This window comes from Schistocerca serialis, chromosome 7, assembly GCF_023864345.2.
Source record: "Schistocerca serialis cubense isolate TAMUIC-IGC-003099 chromosome 7, iqSchSeri2.2, whole genome shotgun sequence".
In the NCBI taxonomy this organism is placed as follows: Eukaryota; Metazoa; Arthropoda; class Insecta; order Orthoptera; family Acrididae; genus Schistocerca; species Schistocerca serialis.
The window spans coordinates 57,038,268-57,051,821 of record NC_064644.1 but is presented as its reverse complement, the minus strand read 5'-3'; positions in this window follow the sequence as shown (position 1 = coordinate 57,051,821).

Genomic DNA, 13,554 nt, shown 5'->3' with positions numbered 1-13,554 from the left:
TTATCTGTCATTACATATATATACATCAAATACAACCAGTCTTTCTGAAAAAGAACAAATACATAGGTATCATATAATACTGTTCACTATTTTTATTGCGTTGTTTTATTTTATGAGTTCGTCACGATGTTAGAAGCTGTTGTAATCGGCGAATTTCTCGTCGCGTATCAGTGTCTGTAGCGTCGTATCGAGGCATCTCGATGTCTCGTGCCCGTTGCTATGGAGCGTCGGCTGGAAACTGATGTCTTCTTGCTTGCATTCTCGGCGGGAACCCGTAGTCAGGAATCAAAGTACGGACCGACGACGTTGTTCTGTTGGCCTGGTGCGTCAGCATTCTTGCGTGGTTAAGTTCCGCTCGCTTGCGTTCTCAGCACGGGAGAGGATGTTGTCTCGTTCAAAGCATGCAACAAACTTACATATTTTATTGTAACTGGTTTCATGAGATATTACAGCTGTGGGTATGAATGGATTAGTAGACAATATTGCGTCGTCGAGGCGCAGGCTCTGTCACTTGTCCTTTTCAGTTTATTTGCATTAACGTGTTGCTAAACGTTGCATCAGATATGATGCCTAATTAAGCCCTTCACATCTCTGATACAATTAACTGGTATGGAATATTAATGTCTCGTATATATTTTTTTTTCTGTTTGGTGCTGTCGTCGTTGCATTCACGTCCCACTACGCTGTTCATTGCATCTTATTGTTGGCGCACTGAAGAGAGCGTCCAAACTAAAAATATTGTCTGCACAGGTTCAAACACACATTGACCACCGTTTTGTGTTTCATTCCACTGCATATATAAACGTTTGGCCAATGTTTGTCTATCGTACGGCTAACGTTGCACAGCATATAAGTGTTCACCAAGTTCATCATCAATACATTTTTCAAAGTTCACACTACATTCGCGAATACCAACACACTGTTACTGTTCTTGTTAGTATTGCCCGTAGCATGACTTTCCTAAAATTGCATTACATGATTCCCGCTTTGTGAGTTTATGTAGTAACACAAATGTCTGTTTAATTACATAGAAACATGTTACAATAAATTTACAGAGCAGTTTGCACTTCATAGTATTGTTTCTTCGTGCATGCAATTGTTACATTATACTTGCAACGGACTCTGGCCTGACTTCGCAATATTTTCATGTTTATGGTTAACGAATTCGTCATGTTACACATGCATGCCCTTGCTTCATAAACACTTAGCGCAAACGCGTATCCTACTATGACGTTTAAATTGGATGTGAAAAGCTCAAAAACTGAACTATTTCATATTCTCAGATGTTATGGTTTGATGACTATACTTTCCTTTTTTAGTCTCAAAGTACAGCATCATAGGTATCACATGGTGTTTGCGTGGGTCAGTATAATGAGTACATCTATTTTAGTACTCCCTTTTCCCGTGACAAATTGCGGTATTCAGTACACTCATTAATTAAATATTCATCAGGAAACATATCAAAAGCTGTACCTATTAAATCTACTAATAGTATAAGACATAACGTAATTACAGGTTATGTTTTAAATAACTTTTACTATTTCACTTAAGGTCCTTTGCCTTCTCTTTATTCATTGAACTGCTGATGTGTCATTCATTGATTTACATATGAATAAAACATATTACGTACTGAATACAAACATGATACATAATTCTTATAACTATACAAAATATATACTGAAATCTTTTCAAAACTTACATACTAGACATGGGATACTGTAAATCATTTATGCTACATTTCCATGTTTAGTGAATCTCTTTAAGTCTTCTATTTTTCCATTAGTTAAATCTGCTACAAGGTACGTGCAGTTGTGCGGTATCTGCACAATTTTGTAAGGGCTTTTATACAACATTTGGCATTTCTTATTTACTTTGCTATTAGTGAAGAATTTGGATGGTTTCTGATTAAACGTACGTGGTTTACTTGGTGCTGGAATGTTTTATTTATTGTCTTGTCATATTGTACTTTTCGCCGATGACCACACTTTGTCATGTTACTGAATGCGTCTTTTATCTTTTCATCTTGACTTTCAACTGTGCGCGGTATTTCTGGCAGCGGCGTAATCCATTCATTTGGCTCAGAGATACCGAATAACAATTCGTTGGGTGTGTAGCCTGTGGATGTATGAGGCAAATTGTTATGTATATTTTCAAATAACGGTACCAATTCTGGCCATTTTGTGTGCTTTTTGTGAGTATAACCTCCGATAAATCGGTTGAGTTCAGGGAAGATTCTCTCCACGGGGATTGCTACCTCGTGGAAATGAGAAACCAATATATGTTTGATGTCCTGGTCGCGTAAAAATGCTCTCCACTGTTGACCAGTAAATTATTTCGCATTGTCTGTTAAAATATTCTGAGGTTTTCTTACTCTTGGTATGAAATCTTTTAATATGCGCTGTATAATACGTTTGGCGATAGTGGTTTTCATCAGATACAATTTCACATATTTCGTAGAGGTATCATAAATAGCCAATGAATATTTCATACCACCGCGAGCGGTCGGTAATGGTCCCGCGACGTCTAATGATACAATTTGAAGTGGCTGAATGGTAATGATTGGGTGTAACTCTGTTTTATTATTGCGATTACTGTATTTGGCTTTCTGACAAATGTCACATGCTCTTACTATTTTTGAACCATACGTTTAACATTCGAACTGTAACAATATCTTTGTATGATGACTACACATTTTTGTATTCCTACGTGCCCACGAGAGTAATGGGTGTACCAAACAAAATTCTGTATGCATTTGTATGGAATACACACGCACCAGGTTTCTGAGCCTGTGTCGTTTCGGTGATACAATATATTGTTTTCTATCTTATAACGCAAGGTTTCGTTGCTGGCTCGTTCCGAGATTAGTGTTGTTGTGGTCTTCAGTCCTGGGACAGGTTTGATGCAGCTCTCCATGCTACTCTATCCTCTGCAAACATCTTCATCTCCCAGTACTTACAGCAAACTACATCCTTCTGAATCTGCTTAGTGTATTCATATCTTGGTTTCCCTCTACGATTTCTACCCACCACGCTGCCCTCCAATGCTAAATTTGTGATCCCCTGATGCCTCAGAACATGTCCTACCAACCGGTCCCTTTTTCTTGTTAAGTTGTGCCACAAACTCCTCTTCTCCCCAATTCTATTCAATACCTCCTCATTAGTTAAGTGATCAGCCCATCTAATCTTCAGCATTCTTCTGTAGCACCACATTTCGAAAGCTTCTATTCTCTTCTTGTCCAAACTATATATCGTCCATGTTTCACTTCCATACATGGCTACACTCCATACAAATACTTTCAGAAACTACTTCCTGACACTTAAATCAATATTCGATGTTAACAAATTTCTCTTCTTCAGAAACGCTTTCCTTGCCATTGCCAGTCTACATTTTATATCCTCTCTATTTCGACCATCATCAGTTATTTTGCTCCCCAAATAGCAAAACTCCTTTACTACTTTAAGTGCCTCATTTCCTAATCCAATTCCCTCAGCATCACCCGACTTAATTCGACTACATTCCATTATCCTCGTTTTGGTTTTGTTGATGTTCATCTTATATCCTCCTCACAAGACACTGTCCGTTCCGTTCAACTGCTCTTCCAAGTCGTTTGCTGTCTCTGACGGAATTACAATGTCATCGGCGAACCTCAAAGTTTTTATTTCTTCTCCATGGATTTTAATACCTACTCCGAATTTCTCTTTTGTTTCCTTTACTGCTTGCTCAATATACAGATTGAATAACATCGGGGAGAGGCTACAACCCTGTCTCACTCCTTTCCCAACCACTGCTTCCCTTTCATGCCCCTCGACTCTTATAACTGCCATGTGGTTTCTGTACAAATTGTAAATAGCCTTTTACTCCCTGTATTTTACCCCTGCCACCTTCAGAATTTGAAAGAGAGTATTCCAGTCAACACTGTCAAAAGCTTTCTCTAAGTCTACAAATGCTAGAAATGTAGATTTGCCTTTCCTTAATCTTTCTTCTAAGATAAGTCGTAAGGTCAGTATTGCCTCACGTGTTCCAACATTTCTACGGAACGAGGTCGGCTTCTACCAGCTTTTCCATTCGTCTGTAAAGAATTCGCGTTAGTATTTTGCAGCTGTGACTTATTAAACTGATAGTTCCGTAATTTTCACATCTGTCAACACCTGCTTTCTTTGGGATTGGAATTATTATATTCTTCTTGAAGTCTGAGGGAATTTCGCCTGCCTCATACATCTTGCGCACCTGATGGTAGAGTTTTGTCATGACTGGCTCTCCCAAGGCCGTCAGTAGTTCTAATCGAATGTTGTCTACTCGCAGGTCCTTGTTTCGACTCAGGTCTTTCAGTGCTCTGTCAAACTCTTCACACAGTATCGTATCTCCCATTTGATCTTCATCTATATCCTCTTCCATATCCATAATATTGTCCTCAGGTACATCGCCCTTGTATAGACCCTCCATATACTCCTTCCACCTTTCTGCTTTCCCTTATTTGTTTGGATCTGAGTTTCCATATATGCTCTTGATATTCATACAAGTGGCTCTCTTTTCTCCAAAGGTCTCTTTAATTTTCCTGTAGGTAGTATCTATCTTGCTCCTAGTGAGATAAGCCTCTACATCCTTACATTTGTCCTCTAGCCATCCCTGCTTAGCCATTTTGCACTTCCTGTCGATCTCATTTTTGAGACGTTTGTGTACCTATTTGCTTGCTTCATTTACTGCACTTTTATATATTTTTAGATTATATTTCTGCAATACTAGGTTCCAAAAGGCTAATTTCGCATGTAATAACTTGCAAGTTAATAGAAAACTTACGACTGATGATCGCAGAACAATTTTATCTGTTTGACATAAACATGGTAGTGAAATTTTTGCAGTGCTCAAACGACACTTGGTGCTTCCAATTCCATGACTGAATATACCCTTTCACACTTGGTAAACACTCTGTTAGCTAAAGCTATAACCTGTACTGTACAATTCCATTCGGTTTCTTCTAATTGTAACAAACATGCTCCTAAACCATATGATGAAGAGTCTGTGGCTATACAGAAATCTTTGTTCGTATTGGGATGATATAGCAATTGGGCGTTTACTAGGGCTACTTTGACATCTTCGAAGGCTTGCTGACATTCTTCAGACCAGTTCCAGGTAATGTTCGTGCGCAGTAAGGTGAGCAAAACTTCACTCTTGAGCAGTTGATATGGCACAAAACGTCGGGAAAAGGAAACCAATCCCATAAATGATTTTAATTGTTTTTTGTTTGTAGGTTGTGGGAATTCCTTTATAGCTTGAAGCTTTTTTGCGTCGGGCATTATTCCTAATGGTGAGATAATATGCCCAAGAAGCTTAAGCTGTTATGTTCCAAATTTGGATTTTTTGAAATTTGCAGTTATACTTGCCTCTGCGAATTTACTCAACACTCACTCTAAAATTTCTATGTGATCTTCACAGATAGTCCACGTAAGGAGTCACTTTCTCGAACAAATCTGCGCCTAGCGATTGGTCCAGCGCGGTATTGAATACTCCAGTGCTTACATTGAGTCCAAAGGATAATACTGTAAATTGGTAACTCCTTCCCTTGATGATGAATGCGGTATATTTCCTGGATTCCTTAGTTAACGGGATTTGCCAATAACAACTTCTCAAATCGATCGAGGTCAGGTATTTTACACCATAAAAATTCTGTAATTGATCATATAGGCTCGCCGCCTTGTCCTCACGGGTATGAGAATTTTTTTTGTGAAACTTACTGGCAGATTAAAACTGTGTGTCGGACCGAGACTTGAACTGGGGACCTCTGCCTTTCGCGGGCAAGTGCTCAAACGTCTGAGCTAATCAAGCACGACTCACGCCCTCTCCTCACAGCTTTACTTCCGCCAATATCTCGTCTCCTACCTTCCAAATTTCACGGAAGCTATTCTACGAACCTTTCAGAACTAGCATAGCTCGAAGAAATGATATTGCGGACACATGGCTTAGCCACAGCCTGGGGGATGTTTCCAGAATGAGATTTTCACTCTGAAGCGGAGTGTTCGCTGATATGAAACTTCCTGGCAGATTAAAACTGTGTGCCGGACCGAGACTCGAACTCCGGACCTTGCCCGCGAAAGGCGTACTCCTGAAGCCGTAGTGCCCACCTGGCCAGTCGTCCTATTGGATCCTTAAGACCTGTCAGCCAACAAAGTGAATGATGGTCTGTAACAACTGTGAATGGCCTTCCATAGATGTACTGTGGAAAATTGCACAGGGCTCAGATCACAGCAAGACACTCTCTTCCTGTAGTTGAGTAGTTTCTCTTGGCATTTGTAAGTGTCCTAGAAGCAAAGGCTATAACCTTAACCTTCTCTTTTCCATCCGAAATTTGCAGCAGACCAGCACCGATCCCATACCCACTGGCATCTGTGTGTAGTTCTATAGGTGCTCTCTCATCATACAGACCAAGTACAGGATCAGTCGTCAGAGCTTTTCGCAGCAAATCGAAAGAATCTTGTTTAGCAGCACCCCAGACAAATTTAGCGTCTCTTGGAGTGTCCTGGCATTGATACAAAAGTCTTTGCTAAAACGCTGAGGAAGCTGTTCATATCTCTAATACTTTTAGGAATAGGAAATTCCGTTATAAATCTCACTTTTTCTGGGTGTGGCCGTACGCCTTCGTTTGACACAAGGTGTCCAAGTTGTTAGACTTCCTTTTCTCCAAAGAGACACTCTCTTGGATTAAGTTTCAGTCTGCCTTGTTGAAGACACTTAAGAATGCCCTCAGTCTTTTCATATGTTGATCAAATGTCTCTGAGAACACTATATTGTCATCTAAATAACAAAGACGAATCGTCCACTTCAGGTGACATAGAAGATTATCCATCATCCGTTGAAAAGTTGCTGGTGCATTACACAAAGCAAACGGCATTACCTTAAACTCATACAGGCCCTCAGTAGTGATGATTGCAGTTTTCTCACGATCAGCCTCATCTACTTCAATTTGCCAGTATCCGGAGTATATGTCCATGGTTGAGAAAAACCAAGCACCCTTCAGACAATCTAGTGTATCATCAATTCGTGAAAGAGCGTAAACGTCCCTCTCAGTTGTCTTATTAAGCTTCGTGTAATCAACACAAAAGCACCAACTGCCATCCTTTTTCCTGACGAGGACCACTGGCGACGACAATGGGCGCTGCGAAGGCTGAATGATGTCATTCTTCATCAGTTTCTCTACCTCGTCACGAATTATTCGACGATCCGTTGCTGATACGCGGTATGCTCTCTGGCTTATTCGTTGATGGTCTCCAGAGCTAATCTGGAGCTTCACCGTCGATTTGTCTAATGTGCTCTTCACTTATGGATTGAAGCATTCAGAGAACTCTTGAAGAATGGCCAGTAGCTTGTTCTGCTGTTCGTTAGTGAGATCTGCTGATAGTCGAGATAGAAAATCTTCTCTGGTAGTGGTAGCGCTAATTTCGCCCACAGACTCGGCATGGAAGATTTCTATGACGCTCAGTTGTTTTTCAATTAATCGTTCAGCATTTGCTACACATATGCGTCTTGGAAGGATCTACGGTTCACGGCGACAGTTAAATATCCACAATTCACCGAATCCGTTCTTAGACAGACGCTGGGATGACCAAGTTATTATTCAGTTGAATGTTTCTCTTACATTCCACTACAAGATCCATGGGTTGATGCATGGCATGACACGTGACAGTTACCTTTCTAGTGCTAACTGCAGCAGTGATAACTTCATCCAGCACACATAGTCTCCACACACTCCTTCCTGTCCACAGTATCTCGTCTCGTCTAGCATAATCTTCGAGCCACCACAACCTATAATTGCCTGAGAAACTTTCAAAAAGTCACATTCGAGAGTGACGTCATAACAACACTCTTGTAAGACGATGAATTCAATGGGCTGTGTAAGGCCAATTATATCCATACGAATGGTACATCTTCCTATAGGTCTTACATATTTGCCATTAGCCACCCTCACCAGAGATGTTTTGTTGGTGACGAATACGGTTTTCTGCTACTGGTGATGGTACTTCTCCGAAATGACTGAATATGCTGCTCCAGAGTCCACAAGAGCTTGGGCTGGTCGGCCATTGTGATGACCTCAATCCACAGGAAAAATAATTATCAAAATCTGAACTGTGAAGTCATCCAAAATTCTACTTGGAAAACCACATTCTTTGTTACACTTCTCAATTGGTCACGATCCCACTTTGTTTATGAACTGAAAACTCTAATATTCACGAGAAACTGCTCTGAAATTAACCTGAACCGACAAAATATTGTATATATTCTCTGAAATTTCAAAGACATCTAAGACAATATCTGTAAGGAATTAGAAAAAGTGACAGAATTTCGTGAATCACACACAATACTGTTAATATTTGCATGAACACTGGGGGGGGGGGGGGGGGTTCACCATACATCTACTCACTTTTGAGTATAACCAGTGTCTCTTAATACTACGACTCGTAGCAATACAATATCAAAACCTTTTATTACTGGGTAAACAGTCCCTACGTGATTTGACAGCTGACATTTATAATTCACGCTCACGTCAGGAAATGCACCAATACGGGAATAGCAGCTTTTACGTTACTGGCCAGAACGCAAGCAATTATGGCGGTCGCCGTAATTTTCGCGCGACGCCATATTTCGCGACATAATACTCTTATTAGTCACTGTCGTATATCTAGTCTCATAACAATACATAAAACTATATAAAATAACTACAATAATTTTGACATGCAAGGAAAATTAATTCTAATGAGAGGAAGAAGTTTATATTTACTGGTGTTTCAACCACGACTTTCAGGCAACTTTTAACTCACTGATTGTAATTTTATTTTCGTTAGCAGAAAGCAAACATAAATGTATGCAAAACCTCCCTTGGTTTTTGGTAACTTACCATAAAGATCCACAGATAACAGTTCCATTACATCATTCGGTTTAATATTTTGCATAGGGAACCTACATGTTTGGTTAGTAACTTTGGTTTTTTGACATTTGACACATGTCTTAATACGGTTATTCACTCTCTTTACCATGTTGTCAAAAGATACAAATTCCCTCAATTTCTGTACACACTTCTTAGCACCTACATGTCCAAAACTCAAATGAATATTATATATTATCTCATCTATATATGCACGGTGCCAACATACTTTCCAATCTTCTGAATTTTCATCAGTTTGTCTAAACAACACTCCATCATGAATTTTGTAATACTTTGGCATCTTATTGTTACTACCATTCCTTTCCAGTTCACACTTCACCATTTTCCACACTTCATCCTGATTCTGATACCTTCTCATGTTTTTGCAAATACCTTCAATTTTCTTCTCTCCTTGAACACCTTTTATATAAAACAACTGTACATGCTCTTCATCAATATCATACCCTGTATCATTACCTTCACTCAACGGTAACCTGGATAAAGCATCTGCTACTTTGTTCTGTGTACCTTTAATATACTTTACCTCAAATGGAAACTGTTGTAAGAACAAAGTCCATCTTGTTAACCGTCTATGTACCAGCCAAAGCTTTTCGAAAAATATAAGGTCTCTGTGACCAGTATGTATGATAGTTTTATTCCCCTATAGGTAATATCTGAACTTTTGAAACCCCAAACTATTGCCAATGCTTCACACTCAGTCACAGTGTAATTTCTCTCATACCTGGTCAATGGCCTACTTGTAAAGGCTATGGTCCTATGATCTTCACTTTCCTCATCCCCAAAATTTTGAAACAATTCCACTCCAATACCGTACCCACTCGAATCAGTCCCCAAACAGAATGGTTTACTAACATCAGGATGGTGTAGAATCTTTTCCTCTTTCAAAGCTTCCTTAAGTTCATTAAAGGCTTTCTGACACTCTTCTGTCCAAATATAGTTCACCTTAGGACTCAATAACTTGTTCAGACATGGGATACTAAAAGTTTGCCCTGGCACAAAATTCAGGTAAAAATTACACATACCCAAAAATGATTTCAACTCTTTTCTATTTCTTGGGGATGGACACTCTTTGATTGCTTTCATCTTGTCTGGATCCATCTTAATACCAGTAGTTGACAAAATCTAACCCAAAAACTTTATCTCTTTGCGAACAAATTCACACTTTTTGAGTCTCAGGGTCATGCCCCCTTTCCTTAAGGCTTGAAACAACTCATTTAATAAACAACAATGTTCTTCCCATAACCCAGTGGCAACTAGTAGGTCATCCACATATATTGTCAGTTTTTAACTCAATTCTGGTCCTAATACTTGATCTAAAAACAGACACACTAATATCCAGCTGGAATGGGTCAACACTGTATTGATAACACTTCCTGTTTACCAAAAATGCTATATGCTTCCTGTATTCCTTAGCAAGTGGCACCTGCCATTATCGGCAGTTCATATCGAGACTACTAAGATAGTTTACCTTGTGATACCTCTGTAACATCCCCTCCATACTCTCTGGCCTATTTGTTTCTCTCCTTACCACTTCGTTTAACATCCTGGCATCAACTAGTCTCACACTACCATCTTTCTTGCCCACAATGACCAGAGGTGAATTATATTCACTCTTCCCTCGCTCTATAACACCAAAATTCAACATCCTCTCAATTTCTTTATTTACCCCCTACCTCTGTACCAATGGTATGGAATAAGGTTTTTTCGAAAAAGGTTCATGCGGTTTGATATCCAGCTTACTTTCATAATTCTTTACTCTTCCTGGCCTGTCAGAAAAAACTTCCCTATTCACCCACAAAACTTCTCTCAGTTCTTCTTTCTGGCATTCATTCAAAGCTTCAACTTGAGACATTTGGTTATTCAATTCGTCCATAAGTCAGTCCACTTGTACCCTCCACACTCCTATAGTCCAAGTTCAGGTTAACATCACCCAAATTAGTTACCACAGGCATCTTTTTCACTTTTAAATACCCTAACAATCGGTCCTTATCTATCACCAATCCATCAAACTTCACACTGATCCTTGACCCATCACCCTCAAAATTAACAAAACTCTCTCCACAATTTATCTCCACCTTGCACTCTATCAACCAATCCATGCTCAATATAATATTCACTGTTAACCCAGGTACCACAAAGAAATTATGCACTAAACCTATGCCCCCAATCTCAAATTCCAAAATTACTTGGTGTTTAATTACCTCCTTCAATTTCCCTGTAGCATCCACTATCTTCAAACCTATTATTGGTACATTCATAACTTCATTATGCTCCTTTATGTAATTAAATAAACTTTCAGCAATAGCACTAATTTCACTACCTGTATCCAAAAGAGCTTTTTCTTCCCTACCATACATTCCAATTCTCACAAAAGGTTGCTTAATCCTATCACCATCATCACTACTTTCTTCACATATCAAATCCTGCTCAATTTCATTATGAGCCCAGTCATCACAATTCAACTTTGCACTTTCCTTCCCTTCTAAACATTTCTGATGAGCACAAACACCTGCTTTCTCCTCCTCATCAGCTGCTATTCCTACATCTCTGTGAATAATAAAAACATTGACATCTTCATTACTTACTTTCTCTTTATGGTTCAAGGCATATGTATTCATCACCCCTCCATTGAACTCAGAAATTGACCTTTCTCTTAGCTTAGCATCTTTCCTTAAATCATCACAAGCATGTAAAGCACCCCTTTCACTACTTTCTTTCTCTCCTCCTATACTGCAACCATTACTCAAACTCTCCCTTTCACTATTACCACTTGCATTTTGAAATATTTTCTTTTCATTTATCACTCCCTTTGGCTGCCTTTCATATTCTTTGACTCCCTCATACATCTGGGAAAATCTCTCCAGCACATGGGTCCCCTAATTTCTTACCACCTTCACCATTAACCTCAGGTCCAATTTCTTCCATCACCAGACCATGATGACTACACACCCTATCACCATAATCATTACTAATACTACTACCCATCACTCTATCCCTTACGTTACCATGGTGATTTGAAAATTAAATAGGCCCTAACCTTTGACCCACCCCAGAACGGGCCTTCACTGTAGCAGGGTTCCGTTTCCCCTCTCGTGATTCCCCTACTGTCTGATAAACTTGGATATTTCCTCCAAACCCTCCTCGGCCTTAGCCTCTTCCCCTACCTCTAACATTTACTCGGTTCATTCTCCCTAGTCTATACTGATTATCATAATGACCATCCACATATCTATTTTCATTAAATGATCAGCCCGCTTGCCATCTATCCACATCCCTCACTCTGTTCAGAAAGTCTTTGATAGTACTAACATTTCCTATCAACCCACATCTTCTATTAGGAGGCAACTTCCCTATCAGTACTTCTATAGTATCCTTGTCACTCCATGGGCTGTCCAAATGTTTTAGTGTACTTATCCATTTCTCACAATATTCTCTCATATTCTCCCTACTCCTCCTATCATACCATGGGGCCTTCTTAAAAGCTTCCATGACATCACTTTGTTTTTCTTTCAACCAGTATTCTTTCAAAAACGCTGACACAAAATCCTCAAATGTTTCATATTTTTCTGGTGCATCAGCTCCCCAATCTAAACCTTCCCCTTTTAAACAAGCACTTGCTCTCATTAGATGGCCTTTTCTGTCCAATCTGTAGTAAACTGGCTTCTTAAACTATTCACAAAAGAGACAGGATGTACATCACCACTAGGATCAAAAAACTATATTATTGAAATTACTTCCATCCCTTATCTGCACTATTACTGTTTAGCCTGTACTGTCTTTTCTAAACTCCCTACCCTATTCTCAATCTTAGCAGTGGTCTCTCTAATATCTTCCACTTCTGCCTTAGTCTTTTGTCTATATTCGCGGAACATTCCTTTGCAATAATCTTTAATTTCATCCTTCCCCTTCATACATTCAGTAGCTTGGGTTTTTTATCCGAGCATTTTATACTTTCCTTTATGATGTTTTCAAACTTCTCTTGCTTCTTATTTAACTCAAACTTTTTAAAAGTCTGTTTAGGTTCATCTTTAAACTTCTCAAAATCTTCAACAACCTCTAACTTAAAGCCAAAGATTTTCTTTTCCAACCCATCTTCCATTTCCTGTTTAGATCCCCTCAGATGTTTTTCAAACTTTTCATCTAGCTTTTTTATTTCTTCGCCCGTTTTTTCCTGTGGTTTGCTGACAGCTTCTAGCTTTCCACTCACTTTTCATTCCTTCCATTTTTGTCAACAGCAATGCTAACATACTTTCCACTCCTCCCTTCTCATCTGCTTGTCTTCTGACACCTGCTGCCACTTTAATATCTAATCCTCTATCTACCTTTTCCATAACAAACTCTTCTTCTTTATTTTTTCCTTGCTCACTTTCCCACACCTTGAACCTAGCTACACGCTCATTTTCTTTGATTGTCATTTTGTCTACAAAAGGTAACCCACACAAAACAAAACAATACAATTTTCACTCTTCCAGAACTCAAACATCGATCCTAAGATTGGCAGGTTCGAAAAGACGGTGTTACTAAAACACTGTCCTGTCACAACATGTGATGACCTCAACCCACAGGAAAAATAATTATCAAAATCTGAACTGTGAAGTCACCCAAAATTCTAGTTGGAA